At 40.8% G+C, this 14,917-nt stretch overlaps 1 protein-coding gene across 1 annotated transcript in view; it reads left to right on the plus strand.

Moving 5' to 3' along the window:
- The first annotated feature begins 415 nt into the window (after positions 1–415).
- The window catches only part of TSPAN5 (tetraspanin 5), a 184,727-nt gene continuing 170,225 nt past the window's right edge, over positions 416–14,917 (plus strand). The window contains exon 1 of the mRNA XM_011967246.1: positions 416–569. The gene's annotated coding sequence lies outside the window, so the exon portion shown is untranslated. The remainder of the gene's footprint in view (positions 570–14,917) is intronic.

A 14,917-nucleotide genomic window follows, 5' to 3' on the forward strand; every position in this document is an offset into this window, starting at 1 on the left:
CGATCGATTCGCGACGATTTCCCCCACGTTGCTCGTTGCCTTTACTTTTCGCAGCCCCGCAGGCGCTTGCCGGAGCAGCGTAGAGGCATTCGCCTTCCGCCTTTCCAGCTTGCGCGTTGGAGAGATAAACATTTAATCCTTTCGAGGAATGGGAAGAGGTAAAAAGAGAAACCGAGGCGGAAAGGGGGCACCGAGGCCTTCTGGTGGCTTTTTAAGGAACGAATAGCAGGGATGCAGATAAAAGAAAGGGTTCGGCAGTTTGAGAAATGAGCAACCGCACGAATTGGATTTGCTCCGGGTGGGATATGGATGTTGGGCAGAGCGTGGTGTCATAATAGGGAAGGCTAATCGGGCGCAGCCGACCCTGAGGTCCACCTTCTAACAACGATCTGATTGGACGAGGGCTTGGCTCTGTGTTGCCGCGGCTGGTCTGTGCCATGCTCAGCGTGTATCTTCTTGCACCATCTCGGGCTTTGTGTAGGATGCAGATGCTGTGGTATATGGTTCTGTAATGTGCACGTAAATAACGTTTCCTGCACGCTCTCCTCTTTAGCTGGAAAGCGCTCCTTGTGCGTAATGGACTGGCCAGTGGGCGTGCGGGGTAGAGATTTATTTATATGTATATATCATTGTCAGGATAATAACAAGTCACCGTCAACACATATTTCAACGTGCTCGTGCCCCACGTCCTCATTTTTACAGGAGTGACACAGAGCGGGCCGTTTTGGGAAAACCTTTGGAGAAGGAGAAGGTGTGCGAGGAGGTGTGCGAGGCATGTTTCATTGGGAAACCGAGAGAGAGAGCAAATGCTTTAACACAAGGTTCAAATTATGCTCTGCTTGGGACTGCAATGTGTTGGGCACCTATTGTAATTAGGCTGGGACGCCTGCTCTTTTTGTTTGTTTTGATTCTTTTCTTTGATCTGGCAAACGTGTTCAGCAGCCAGACAAAGAGTTCTCCAGGACAAGGGGAAAACGTTGGTTCGAAGACCATGTTATTTTTCTTCCCCTTCTCATCCCATCTCATCCTCTTCCTCAATGGGCACCCCCTTTTCCATGGAAAGTAAAGATGGTGGCTGTCTGGGTGGGGGATTCTCTAAGTTGCTGTTCAGTGTGAGGTAAACAATGATCCAACTGCAGGATCAATAATTATCCACAGCAGTTTGAACACGGAATGTATTTATTTGGATTCTCCTTTAATTTGGGCTGTTTGCTGTACATATATACATCTGTGAGAATAGTTGTCAATACGGCTCTTCATATTCTTTTTTTTGTACCGCACTCTTTCCAGGTTATTTTATTTTCTGTTTCCCATAATAGTACCTTGCATTGGTCATGTATGCTTTGTGATGGGGAAATGGAAGAGATTGGAGACCACTTTCCGTGGCAGCATGTCATCTGTCTTCAGGACTAATAAAGATAATGAGGGGATACATGAATGGATGTCATATCCGATCATTCCACAGGCAGTTTTTTGCCAGCGTTGTGCATGATTGCCGGGAGCAGTCACCCACCTCCTTGCAATTAAACACTGCTACAAATACAGGAAGAAGAAATTATTTTCTTTCTTTACCCCTTCTCCGTTTGTGAAAATGTTTTAAAGTGGTGGGTAGTCACGTTTTTGAATAAGATCATCTGATTTGATTGGAACTTGAAACTTTGTGACTTGGAGAGGCACGGACTACCGAACTGGTACTGATTCTTTTTGGGATAGTGAGTTCAGGCCTCTTGTTTCTACTTGAACATTTCTAAAAGTTGCACATTGTAGCTACCCAGCAACAAAAAGCACCCAGGGACTTTCTCTGCCGTTTCCTAGCAGGGGGTGGTAAGGAAGTAAAAGGATTTGGGCCTGTTTCCCTCATAGTTTGCTGTAATTTTGTAGAGTGCACAGAGACAAATTTAGCCCTTTCTATGGATTAGGTTGCAGCAAAACCCCTGGAATTGTAGAGAGCTTCAAAGAATTGCAGAGTGCTTGCATGGAGAAGTTCAGAATAGAGCCGCATCTTTTCTGATTGTGAAGGTCTTCATAAGTGGGTGAGTGAGTATGGGAAGCCTGAAAGGAGACCTAGGCTATGGGACTAAACCAGCTGCCCCAGGCAGAACTGTTAAGTGGATATCTTCGTTATGAGGGCCGTTCACTTAGCCTGCCTCTTGCCTTCCCTTCTTCTCCTCTCTGTGCCCGAAGCCTTTCTCTCAGATACTCCCTCATACCTTTCCTGTCCTGCTCTCTGCTCCAAAATTACCCCATATTTAAATTTCCTGCTTTTTAATACCATGGTCTCTAGTGATGATCAACAGAAAGGCAACCATATGGTTTTGGTTAAAGTAATTCAGACTAAGATGTTAGTGACTGAAAAGCCGGGGTCAGTAGCTTAGCAGCTTGCTTCTGAAAAGTTGCACACTTCTGCTCTCTACAGAGTCACCAACCTGTCTGTGATTGCCAAAAACAGCAGACTCGGTGCTACTCCAATACAATTATGAAGAGGAGATTGCCAACAGCATGGTTTCCTAATTGTTCATTTTCACACTGAACTGCTAGACTACATTTGACATACACACTGGTGACATTTACAGGTATAGTTCTGGTAAAATAAAATTGAACATATGGTGGCACCAGCACCGAGAGCTTGGTTCTTTTTCTGATCAACAGTTTGGCTCTTTGTTAGTTAACTGCCTGGGCCTCAGTTTCTCAGCTGTTAAATTGAAGGAACTGGACAAGTTATAACGTTCTTTCTAGTTCTTACACAGAATGAGTTTCTTGAGTTCCAGTATGCTGGAGAAGAAAAATAGAGTTTGGCCACGAATATATAACAGAAGTAGTGTATGACTCGCAGGACATTTGATAAATTATAGACATTTTCTGTTAGGGAGACTTGTCTGAAGACTAGTTTTATTGCTTTCATTTCTTCCTCAAAGATCCTTCCATTTAAAAAAAAAAGAAAGAAAGAAAAAAAAAAAAAAACCAAGGCCGGGCATAGTGGCTCACGCCTGTAATCCCAGCACTTTGGGAGGCTGAGGCGGATGGATCACAAAGTCAGGAAATCAAGACCATGCTGGCCAACATGGTGAAACCTCGTCCCTGTGAAAATACAAAAAATTAGCCGGGCGTGGTGGTGGGTACCTGTAGTCCCAGCTACTCGGAAGGCTGAGGCAGGGGAATCCTTGAACCCGGGAGGTGGAGACTGCAGTGAGCCGAGATCGTGCCACTGTACTCCAGCCTGGCAACAGAGCAAGACTCCGTCTCAAAAAAACAAAACAAAAAACCTTTCACTAATTTCTTCTTGGCTTGTTCAGTTGCTGGTATAGTATCCGTGCTTTTCTCTCCCTACTGTGAATCTCAGATGTAGTCCTGGGAGTCATTAAATATATTTTTATTATTAGAATTACAGCTTCATGTATAAAATCTGAATCCTTTTATATAACAGTTGTAATGATATTCTGAGTAACAAAGTCAACATCTTGTACAGATTCCTTTCTCATTAGTTATCACAGTGTGGTGGGGGAAAAACTTGTTTTCTGTGTTATATGTTGGAACAACTCAAGACAGAAGGGGATTGATTTTATTGAGGGTGTCACCGTACTGGGACATTTGTCAGAAAACCCTGAGACTGCTTTGGGTTTAGGGGAGGGAGGAGAAAGAGGGTTTTGTTTTAAAGTCATTTCTTTTGGGTACTGAACCTCACGTCCCATCACTCATCATTAATAGATACTTTGCCCTTTTGGATTCTGGCTCTTGACTGTTTTGGATTCTGGATACTTAACTGTTCTAGGCAAGTAAATTGATCTCAATATTCTGGTTATTTATTGCTACATAACCTCCAAGCTTAGTTGTTTAATACACAGTTGTTTATTATTATAGCTCACAGTTCTGTGATTTGGCCAGGCTCATCTGGACAGTTCTCACTTGGGGCCTCCCACAGTTGCGGTGAGATGTAGTTGGAGTTGGACTTATCTGAAGGCCCTTTGGGGCAGGATGCCCAAGATGGTATACTCATATGACTGGCAACTGATGCTTGCTGGGAGCTTAGCCAGAGTTGTTGCTGGAGCACCTACACGTGGCTTCTTCCTGTCTCAAAGTCTTAAAGAAGCTTCCAGCCAGTTAAGGTTGCACTGAGAACTGTCAGTGCCACTTTTATCTATTCCACTGGTTAAAGCACTCATGCAGATTGCTCAATTTCAAAGGGTGAAGAATTAGAAGCCACCTTTTGATGGAGAAGCGTCAAGGTCACATTGCAGAAGGTCATGTAGGTTGTGGCCGTCTTTGAAAAATATAGTCTACTGTATTAAGGCACTGAGCCTTAATTTCTTGTTTATAAAGGAAAGATAACATTAATGGTGGTGTAGTTTCAAAGATTCAGTGAGATCATGTTTTACTCAGCATAATATTTCAATATTTAACAAATGGTGAATATCATTATTGTTATTCTCTCCAGATTTTATACTGGTTCCATACAGGGCTATAGAACTTCTCGAATGCCTTAGTCTAGTACTTTGACATCATTACTACTAGGTAATGATAATACCTTTAAGGTCTGGCAAGAGGATGAGGCAAATGGATTCAATGGATTTTATAGTGACTTGTTAGGAAAAAACTCGATGGAAGCCGTGAAATGATTTGGGAGAACCAAGTCATTTTTCTATTTTCTTTGCTACAAAGGATTAGAAAAGCTTCAGATACCTGAGGCCAAATTTCTCTTTTGATATGCTTTCAGATATTACATTGTGTCTTTAAGTGCAGGTTTATTCAGGGTTGATGGCAGGATCTTGCCTCTAATTTGCTTCCACGAGGCTTAATTCAGAGAGGAGGGAGACTCAGGAAACTTTGGTGGGGAGGGGGGGCGGGCATCAAGTAGGAAGTCTTATCTTATGATTCACTATAAATTGCAAGATGTTCTGGAATGATGATACATCAGCAGTTTATAAGTCATAATTTTTGTTTTAATTTGCTAGACATCTGTTAGCTTCGATAGCAACCATATGGGAATCTAAATTGCCTTTTGAATTACAGGGAGATGGTAGGAAGAAAGCTAAATATGGTTATGAAAGTGTCATATGGGAAAAGTGTAAGAAAGGTATAAAGTGGGGAAAGTAATTGAATATAGGCTTGCTTAGGCTGGCCACTCCCTCTGTGGGGCAGTATGAAGGCGCAGAAGCATTCTCACTTGATGATATACTCCACAGACTGAAATGAAGCCAAGTGGGGAGAAGTTGGAAAACCAAATAATGTTTCACCCACCATAAAATTGCCAAAATGTTTCACTTATTTAGATGGGTCACTTTGTTTTAATGTCCACAGTAATAGGTAGTCCCTGGCAAAAGGTGAAAGCAATCTGCATTTTTAACAGAGCTTTTCACTAATGATGTTTTTCTTGTAAGCACCCCACAGAGTCTTCCAAGCATATTATATCTTTGTGACAGATGAAGAAATTGGAGTACAGAGATGTGGAGTAACTTTTGAGGTGTTGAAGAGCATGTCAAGGTTTAGTTTTAGAGTGTTAAGTCTCTTCCGTAATGATAGCCTCAGCTTTTTGGGTGGAGACTTATTTTAGAAGATGCTTGTTATTCTAAAATAAAACATCAAGTAAGTCATTTACATCTGTTCATAATCGAAAAGTGATAAAGTTTTTGCATATGCCACGATTACCACCACCCACAAGCACAAAAGAGTTTGGATGAAAATGTTCTTCAAGAATATGGTGGAATAATTGTAGCCTATTGAAAATTCATAAACGAAAATTGGAGTATTATAGACAGTATTCTTGAATCACATGTTTTTTTCTGTGTGTAATACTGATGACTGTCTTAAAATTTGTAACTTCCAAATCATCATACTCCACTGGATTATAAGGGCTTCAAGTGTGGGGGCTGTCTCACTTTCATAAGCCCAGTTTCTTGCACATTGTCTGAAACACAGTAGATGTTGTAATAAACATTTGGGCCAGGCATGGTGGCTCACATCTGTAATCCCAACATTTTAGGAGGCTGAGGCTGGAGAATGGCTTGCGTCCAGGAGTTTGAAACCAGCCTGGGTAACATAGTGAGACCCTATCTCTACAAAGAAAAAAAAAAAAGAAAACATTTAAAAATTAGCTGGGTGTGGTGATGCATGCCTGTAGTCCCAGCTACTTGGGAGGCTGAGGTGGAAGGATCACTTGAGCCTGGGAGGTTGAGGCTGCAACTGCACTCCAGGGTGACAGAACAAGACCCTGTCTCAAAAAAAAAAAAAAAAAGTATGTTGAAGGAAAGAATTACAAATCATCAGAAAGTACGTAGAAATCATCTCCTCTAACTTCCTAGTCAGTGAAGCATTCTCCGTTGTATCCTGCCGACCTTTCTAAGCATGGATCTGTTTTTGGACCGCTTTAATTGTAGAGTTTCATCTGTTTTCAAACTAGATGTAATCTCTCTCCCCATAATTTCCATCCTCCTAATTTACTGTTCATTTTAAATTTTTATTTGGAAACATCAAACCTATAGGAAAATTGCAAGTGGTATAGAGAACTTGTTTTTAATCCTGTTTGAGAAAAAGTTGCCAGCACGTTGGCTATCACACAAACAGTTTAGTATGTATTTTCTGTAAACTGAACTATTCTCCTAGATCACCACAGTGCAACCATGAAAGCCAGGGAATTACCAATGATACATTAAACCATTTAATCCTTAGACTTCATCCAAGTTTCCCAGTTGCTCCAGTAATGTTTTAAAGCAAAAGAATCCAGGTCAGAACCACACTTTGTATTTAGTTCCATCTTTTTAGTCTCTTTCAGTCCTTCACTATCATGCTGTTGACACTTTTGACAATTATAAGCCAGTTATTTTGTAGAATGCCCCTCAGTTTGTGTTTGTGCCATTTCCACAAGCTTAGATTCAGGCTGTGCATCTTTGGTAGGAATTGTACAGAAATGGTGCTGTGTTCTCGTTGTACCCTATCAAGGTGGCATTGATTTCTGTTTGTCCCATTACTGATGATGGTCACTTGATCAAGGTGTTGTCTGCCAGGCAACACCTTCTTTGTAATTTATAAATATTTTATGGCAAATTACATTGAAACTACGTAAATAGCCTATTCCTCATCAAATTTTTAATCTGTTATTTATTTATATCAGTAAGAACTTATGGTCTTCCTTTTTTCAGTGTGTTTTAATGTTACTCTCATCACTTACTTTATTTAAAATGGCCCTAGGTTTGGCCAGTGCAGTCTTTTCACATTGGTTCCTGTGCTCTTTTAACTCCCATCAGTCTTTGAGCACCATCTTGCTCTCTGGCGGAATAAGATGTTCCAAACTCATTTCGTGATTTATCGGTGTCATCTTTTGTATCAGCCATTTCTCCAAGGAGCTTTTGAATGGAGAATGGAATTTAGAAGCCAAGATCTGGTTGCTTGGTGTGCTCATTGCTATTAGGGTGTTGCTACTCCATGTATGTATATACACATGTACATCTGTATTTCTGTATCTATGTACTTTTAAAACCATGAGTTTATAGTCATACCTGAAATTCCTGTCTGAAACCACAGGGTTTATTTTTTCCTCTCCATGTTTTATAAATGCTTTCTTTGACAGTGAGATTCCTGGTTCCCATTATTCTTAACAGTTTACTTATTTGGTAAATCTCCCCATATGTAACCAGTCTTCTGCAGCTGCCACCACTTTTCCTCCTGGGGCTGCCCTCCTCAGCTGTTAGTGCTCTAGCATCCTGTGCCACCACCCCATCCCCATATGGATACCTTTCTCCCTGAGATACCCTGCTCGGGACTTCCACAGCATTCCTCTTCCTACCTTTTTGTAAACAGAGGCCTACCGGATTGGACTGACTTACCTAATGGCTTTGAATTTTCAGGAAGGAGAAGGTGAAGAGCCTAGGCTACTCTTAAATGATATAAAATAAGACTTACCTTCCTTCCCGATGGTCCTTCATTATTTTAAAATAGCCATTATGTCATTCCTAAACATTCTGTTTTCCACCTTTAAAAGCTCCTAGTTCCTCCTTGTGTTTACACTAATGATGTTTTTATTGTAAGCATCTCAAAGAGTCTTCCAAACATATTATATCTTTGTGACAGATGAAGAAATTGGAGTTCAGAGATGTGGAGTAACTTTTGAGGTGTTGAAGAGCATGTCAGGGTTTGGTTTTAGAGTGTTAGGTCTACATATGCTGTTTCCAGATTGTTCTTTGCCCTGGTCATGGTGCTCTGCCTGGGGTCCCATTTGGACACACCTGTTTTAATGCAGCAACCAGAATGAAACACGTTGTTCACAGGCTTTTTAACCATCTGAAGAGCAGCAGGCTCTTGAACTCTCCCTTCAGTCCCTAGGCTGTGCTGTGTCTGGTGACAGAAGCCTCTGCTACTATCTGGAATTGACTTTGAGTAAGTTACTTTTACAGATTAGCTCCTCAGTTGCTCATCTAAAAGAACTGGGAAAATAATTTTCTGCAAAGTTGTTACCCAGTATTATGAGAGATCATGCATATCAAAGTGCTTCATAAAGGGTAAATCTCTAAATACAAATACTAGTTATTAACCCAGGCTAAACTGCACTTGCTTTTCCTGGCAGCCAAGGCACACTGTTGACTTGGATTGACTTTTTAGTGAAATAAAACCTTCACTTTTTCAAGTGAACTCTATTAAACCATCCCCCTAAGCGATGTGCCCTAACCCTCCAGTTAATTATTTGAATTTAGATTTAGTTCTGTTTATTTCTCCCATTTAAATGTCTTATTCTGGCCCATTGGATTTCACACTTGCTACCAGCAATCCTAGGCTTCCTTGAGGTGTATGTGGGTGGGTGGGTCTGTACTGGTGGGGTGTGGACTGAGCAGTACCTCTTTTTCCCCCAAGAAAAGCTTGGTTATTAGTTTGATATTTTGGAATACTAAGAAAGATTTTGCTTGAGAAAAGGGGTCCCACCGCTTAAGAAAGAAAAGAACCAGTATTCTAGCCTTTAGATATTTTTGAGTCTTGATGGCCAAAGTACGTTTAAAAAAAGAAATTACTGCTCGTGTGGGTTTTTATCTCTTGGAATTTCTTCATGCCTGGGAAGTCCCTCTCATTAACTAGGGGCCACTTCTGTAGGATTTGTAGAGGACTAGGTGCTCGCAAACCAGACGTTCCGGATTAAGTCCTGCTCTTGCAAACGAAGCTGGGCGTTCCTTCCCTGCAAATAGGGAGGACAAAGGAGCCAGCTGCAAACAGCAGACCCTGGGGGTTTGTTTATGTGTAAACATCTTGAAAATCCAGAAAGTCAAGGAAAGGTCAGAAAAACAACAATGTGTCTTGTGACTTGGCAACATTCCACAAACGACTATATAAAATAAAGTGGAGCGCACCATTTGTGGCGGCCGCCATGTTTGTCTTGTCTTGTCTTGTGTTGTCTTGTGTGTTCATTCCTTTGTTTAGGAAACACGCGGACCCCAACAAGGATTAGTTGATATTTCACCCCTTTATGCATGTAGTGTGGCAGCCTGATTAGTAAGTTAGGAAATTAGTAAGTTAGGAAATTCTTCTCACTGGGAGATCTGGTTCAGTAGGTCTGTCCAGGATGGGGCCCTGGAATTTCTGTTAAGAAAAAAATCAAAACTTCCTGCAAGTCATTGTGATGCCCAACCTAGTTTGAGACGCTCTAGCTTATTTTTCTTGGGAAAATGTGGCCTCTCCTTCCCGTTGCTCCCTGGAGGGGATGTGTGGGGAGAGCTGGGCGTGGGTGGTGTAGAGCAGTGACCATTTCACCAGCACTGGAAGCTACCGTTATTTGCTTACGAGAAAAAAAAGGTGACCTATTTTATCCCTCAGGGAATTTTTTATTAATCCCAAAATGCCAGTTTATTTTTAAACCTGAAAGCCCTAAAAACAAAATGAGAAAAATCTCTTGAAAGAGAACCTCTAGTGCTGCAATTAGTATGCTAACAGTTAACATCATATAGGGCTAGAAGCTAGCCATTTATTCGATAGGCACAGTGAAGAGCTAGACTTCTGGTTCCTTTGCCCTGCTTCTCCTGGACCACTCTGCGTGTGTCAATGCAGTTGAGTAGCTCTAACTACAGACACTTATCAAGAGCAGACCACCCTTCTCCTTCAAAAAAAATCAGCCTCCCCGTCCACTGTCCCTGTTCCTTTCTGCCTCCATTTTCTGGGGCTTTCTCGTTGGCCTCTCGTTTGTGGGAGGGGAATTGGCTTCTGTGTCAAGGTCTGCATGACAAGTTCGTTGAATTCCCTCTGCTATAATGCTGTGGAGGGGACATTTCTTTTCCCACATCCAAACTTGCAGCACTGTCATGAAGACAGGTGACGGTAAAGCAAATGCAGAAGACCCAGACATGATATTTGCTAGTGTTCTTTTGTTTTGTTTTGTTTTGAGACGGAGTCTCGCTCTGTCACCCAGGCTGGAGTGCAGTGACACGAACTCGGCTCACTGCAAACTCCACCTCCACCCAGGCTGGAGTGCAGTGGCCTCATCTCGGCTCAGTGCAAACTCCGCCTCCCAGGTTCACGCCATTCTCCTGCCTCAGCCTCCTGAGTAGCTGGGACTACAGGCGCCCACCACCACGCCCAGCTAATTTTTAAAATATTTTTAGGAGACACGGGGTTTCACTGTGTTAGCCAGGATGGTCTCAATCTCCTGACCTCGTGATCTGCCCACCTCGGCCTCCCAAAGTGCTAGGATTACAGGCGTGAGCCACTGGTCCGGCCACCACCAGTGTTCTTTAGAAAGCTTCAGTGTGGAATATCTGGGTTATGTGTAGTGTTTTCCTGTTATTTTCTTAACTTACTTTTTTTCCTTCACCCCCTTTAAAAGAAAGTTAGATCTTTGATTATGGCTGGGTTCCTAAAGTAGAAATCTTGAAAAATACAATTTTGAATAAAACCCTATATTATTTCTCTGAGCTGTTTTACTGGGTCTAACACCACTCTTTTTTAAAAACAGAAAAACAAACAAACAAAAAAACCACAAAAAAACAAAACAGAAAAGCCAACCAAACAAAACCAAAGCAGAATGGTATACAAACCCTATGGTTAGCACTGTGATATTATCCATATGTACATAGAAGATTGTTAATTATGAATCACAAGGTATAATTTTTAAGTAATGTAATCACTAAGCCCAATTACAAAATGATATTTTTGTGGATGGCAAAACATCTACAAATGGCAAAACATTTTGGCTCTCTTCATTGGAAGGGAAAAGTGATGTTCTATACCACTTCCAGGTACTATTTACTATTTTGATAGGTATTACAAGGCATAGGGCTCTTTTTACTTGTTGGAAAATTTTTCTAAATTACACTTGGCACTAAGGCTTGAATTTCTAAAAATCTGGAGGGAACAGCTGGTGCTCTAATAAATATTCAGGCCAGCTATTTTAATGTGTTGTACTCAATTAAGTAGTCCTAATAAAAGAGGAATACTTAAGCATTTCTCAAAGCATAATGTTGTGCTTCCAACAAAAATTTCCTCAACTGTTGATATTTCCCCCTAAGCAGCCTTAAAATTTAATTCTACCAAGTAAGTAGTCTAATCACTGATGATGCATTTAATGCCAAAATTAGTTCTGTTTTAAGGTATAGTTGTATCAATATGGCCCAGCCTTTTAACTGGAGACTCCATAGGTCACTGACCTTTTAGAAGAATTCTTTGTGTGGTTCAGTATGAGAGAGTATTGAAAGATTTATCCTAACTTGGGCATTCTGGTACCCTTGTGGTGGGAGGACAGAAAGTCTGCTGTTAAGGAGTTTAGACTTGGAGTGTGTCTGGATTTTTACCCAGCTACGTTCCCAGGCTTGTGGGACTTAGACATTACTTGCCCACCTTGCTTGTGGGACTTAGACATTACTTGCCCACCTTGCAGTTAAGTCTCCCTTTCATCTGCAAAATGGCACGTTTAGTAGTATTAATATTATTAATAGTAGTATTAAGATAACGTCTATCTTGGAATCATGAGGATTTGAGGAGTTAATGTGTGTAAACTGCTTGGAATAGTCAATAGGTATTAGCAATTATTATACTGTTTTCCTCATAATTTCTTTTGGTTATTTTCCCTTCTTTCAGAATCATTAAAATAATCTTACATTGTAACATATATTTTTTGTTCTCTGTAATATTCTGCCTACATAAGCGCATTCTCAAAATAACTAAAAGGAAAAAAAGATCTAACAAATGTTCACAGTGTTCTTTTCATTGTAATGAGTGGCACGCAGTTCTTATCATGGATACCAGACCATGAATTCGCAACTATTGTTTGTTGTTAATTTTCCCTTTTTTCTTTACCCAGTTACATTCACTATTTTCTTTGCAAAATCAGAGTGTCTCCTATTAGTATTTTGTACTGGGAAGTTGAGTTTCTGATGGATAACTGTGGTGTTAGGCTCAACACCTGGGTGGGGTGGGGAGGATAGAAACCCTTTATCAACATCTGTTAAGTCTGGGCATTCTGGAACTATCTAGATGGGCTGTAAGTAAGTGTCTTTAGTTCTTTATGGTATCATAAATCCTGCATATTTGGGTCATTTTTTTTTACTCTGTATTTCAGACAAATTCTTTAGATTATGAAGGTGAAACTTGAGTCAGTGATCCAGATAACTTGGGTTTTCCCCTTATGTGTCCTTCCAGCTGATGCAGAGCTAGGATTTTGGATTGAACTACCTGGATCATTGACTAATCATCTTGGTGAATGAGAGACTCACTGGCTTCTCCTCTAGGGCATAATGAGATGCAATGAGAGCTTGTGCTTTTTTTGCCGCCTGTACTGTCCTCTGATACAGAAGACGCAGGCTGTCACATTTCCAAGTTTCATCTTCCATATAACTGGGCTCAGCATTGAGAGGAACGCCAGGGCATGCTAAATTAGTAGGTACAGGGAGCCTTGTCACTCATTCCCATGCAGAAGGCATGCTGAAAACCGCAGCCCTTCAAGGGGAAGTGGGGGATAAAGGGAGAAGTCTAAGTAGAATTTTTACTATAGTTTTTATTAGTAAAAAAGAATGATGTATGTAGCACCGTAGGAACAGAAGCATATTTAAAGTCATCTCTAGCTTACCAGAAACACCCCTAAAACTGCTGGTTTAGATTCATTAATCAACCTTACAGTCCTCAGATGGGTTGTGACTCCCTGTTGCGTAAACACCAACCATGTTACCTCCTGGTCCTCCTGACCTCCACTAGCTGATTTCAGCGAGTATCAGGACTTAGGTCACTACCTGATGATCTAAAGCAACAAGTCCAAAAGTTCAGCCATTCGTAAACTACCTGCATGGTTTTGGACAAACTCTTGTGTCACCCCATAGTTTCTCAGATTTTATTATGCATATAAGTAGCATGGGATATGTTGTTCAAATGCGGATTCTGGTTCACTAGGAGTGAGAGGGGCCAAAGATCCAGTATCTTTAACAAATGCCCAGGTGATGCTGATGGCTCTGGCCCACTGACCTCACTTTGAATTGCAAAGATATAGTCTGTCTGAAACAATCTTTTCTTGTAAATTGACTCTGATTTGAAATCTTAAATACATATATTTAAAAAGGAACATAAAGAGTATCACTATTCAAATGCATATAATGACAATAATATGACTTATTAACTTCTAGGTAGCTGTTGGTGCCTGCTGGTAAGCCTGAGTCAGAGGCCTCTTTTCTTTTGTTATAGTGGAGGTTAACAAGTGTACCAAGTGTTCGACATTCTGGCATCAAATGGAGACTTTCTCCTTAACTGGTCCAGAGATTCAAAGATAATTGAAAAGCAGTGACTTTATATTGAAGGATATTTAATGCCACGTTCTAAAACTGTCTCTTCTGGTACCCCAAGTCACTAGGGAATCTCACTTTGGGGAACACTTGTGTTTGAGTAATTTGCAGCAAGGCGTGCGTTTATAAACTGAAACCTATTAGTGAGATGGATGGATCCCTAGAGGTAAAATTGTTGGGGAATGTGTTTAAATGTTTGCATACTCCGTGTTCTGTTTTCTGTTGGGAGTGTGGGAAAGAAGAGGGGCATCCCCTATTTCTGAAAAGTTGCTAACTCTAGGCCCAGTGAGTAGTTACATCTTAGTTATGAGAAAGAAAATGCTTTGGGAGATTGTATCTCAGGCTAGCAGGAAGTCAATTTTAAATGCTTAGGAACTGTATCTCAGTGGGCTTCCTCCTCTCCTTTTCCAAGTTGCTATAGGTATTGCTTATGGTCAGCTTTGGAATGAGTCTATTTATGTAATGCATTTTTAAAATAGGGTGCTTTTTATTACAAAAACAATAAGGCAACATCAATATTGCTTTTTTAAAGGAAACTTACCACAATGTTTTCTTTCGGTTCAACTGTGTTGAAAGTGGAAACTCTTCGTCAAGTGCTCCGAGAACAGTGAACAAACACTTTAAAATGAAAAAAATATTTCAGAGTTTCAGTTGTATTCCCCTATGAGGACTTGAATTTAGCAAACCTTAGTTAATTAACTTGTGAAAGGAAAAATGTTCTGTTACATTAGTGGCTTTTAAGCATTTCTTCTGACTTTACCGGCCTTTCCCCCTTAGGACAACATTTAAAATAAGTGTTTTCAACATACAGAGCAAATACCTTGTGAATAAACATCAGTTTCACACAACCAGAAAAAAAAAAAAAAAATCAATAAATCTCCTTTAGGCATTTGAAACACCGTACTTTTAAAGGGAGGAGTTATAATTCAGTAGCAGGAAAACTAAGCCCGAAGAAACCAGGCTGTTAGTTTTAGATGTTTTTCAGCATGACCTTATAGAGGCAGAAGACTGGGGCTGGGAACTTGCTGAGGACCTGTTTCGTTATTGGTGCCCTACTTATCCAAGGATGGACAACAGCTGCCCACAGGGAAACTCCTGTGAGAAAGCCTACTCTGTTTTTGTTTTTAATCTCATAACTGGAATCCTAGCGAAAATAGTGTTTTCTTTGGTACCAAGTTCTTTTG

The sequence above is a fragment of the Mandrillus leucophaeus genome, unplaced genomic scaffold (assembly GCF_000951045.1).
Source record: "Mandrillus leucophaeus isolate KB7577 unplaced genomic scaffold, Mleu.le_1.0 Scaffold795, whole genome shotgun sequence".
Lineage (NCBI taxonomy): Eukaryota > Metazoa > Chordata > Mammalia > Primates > Cercopithecidae > Mandrillus > Mandrillus leucophaeus.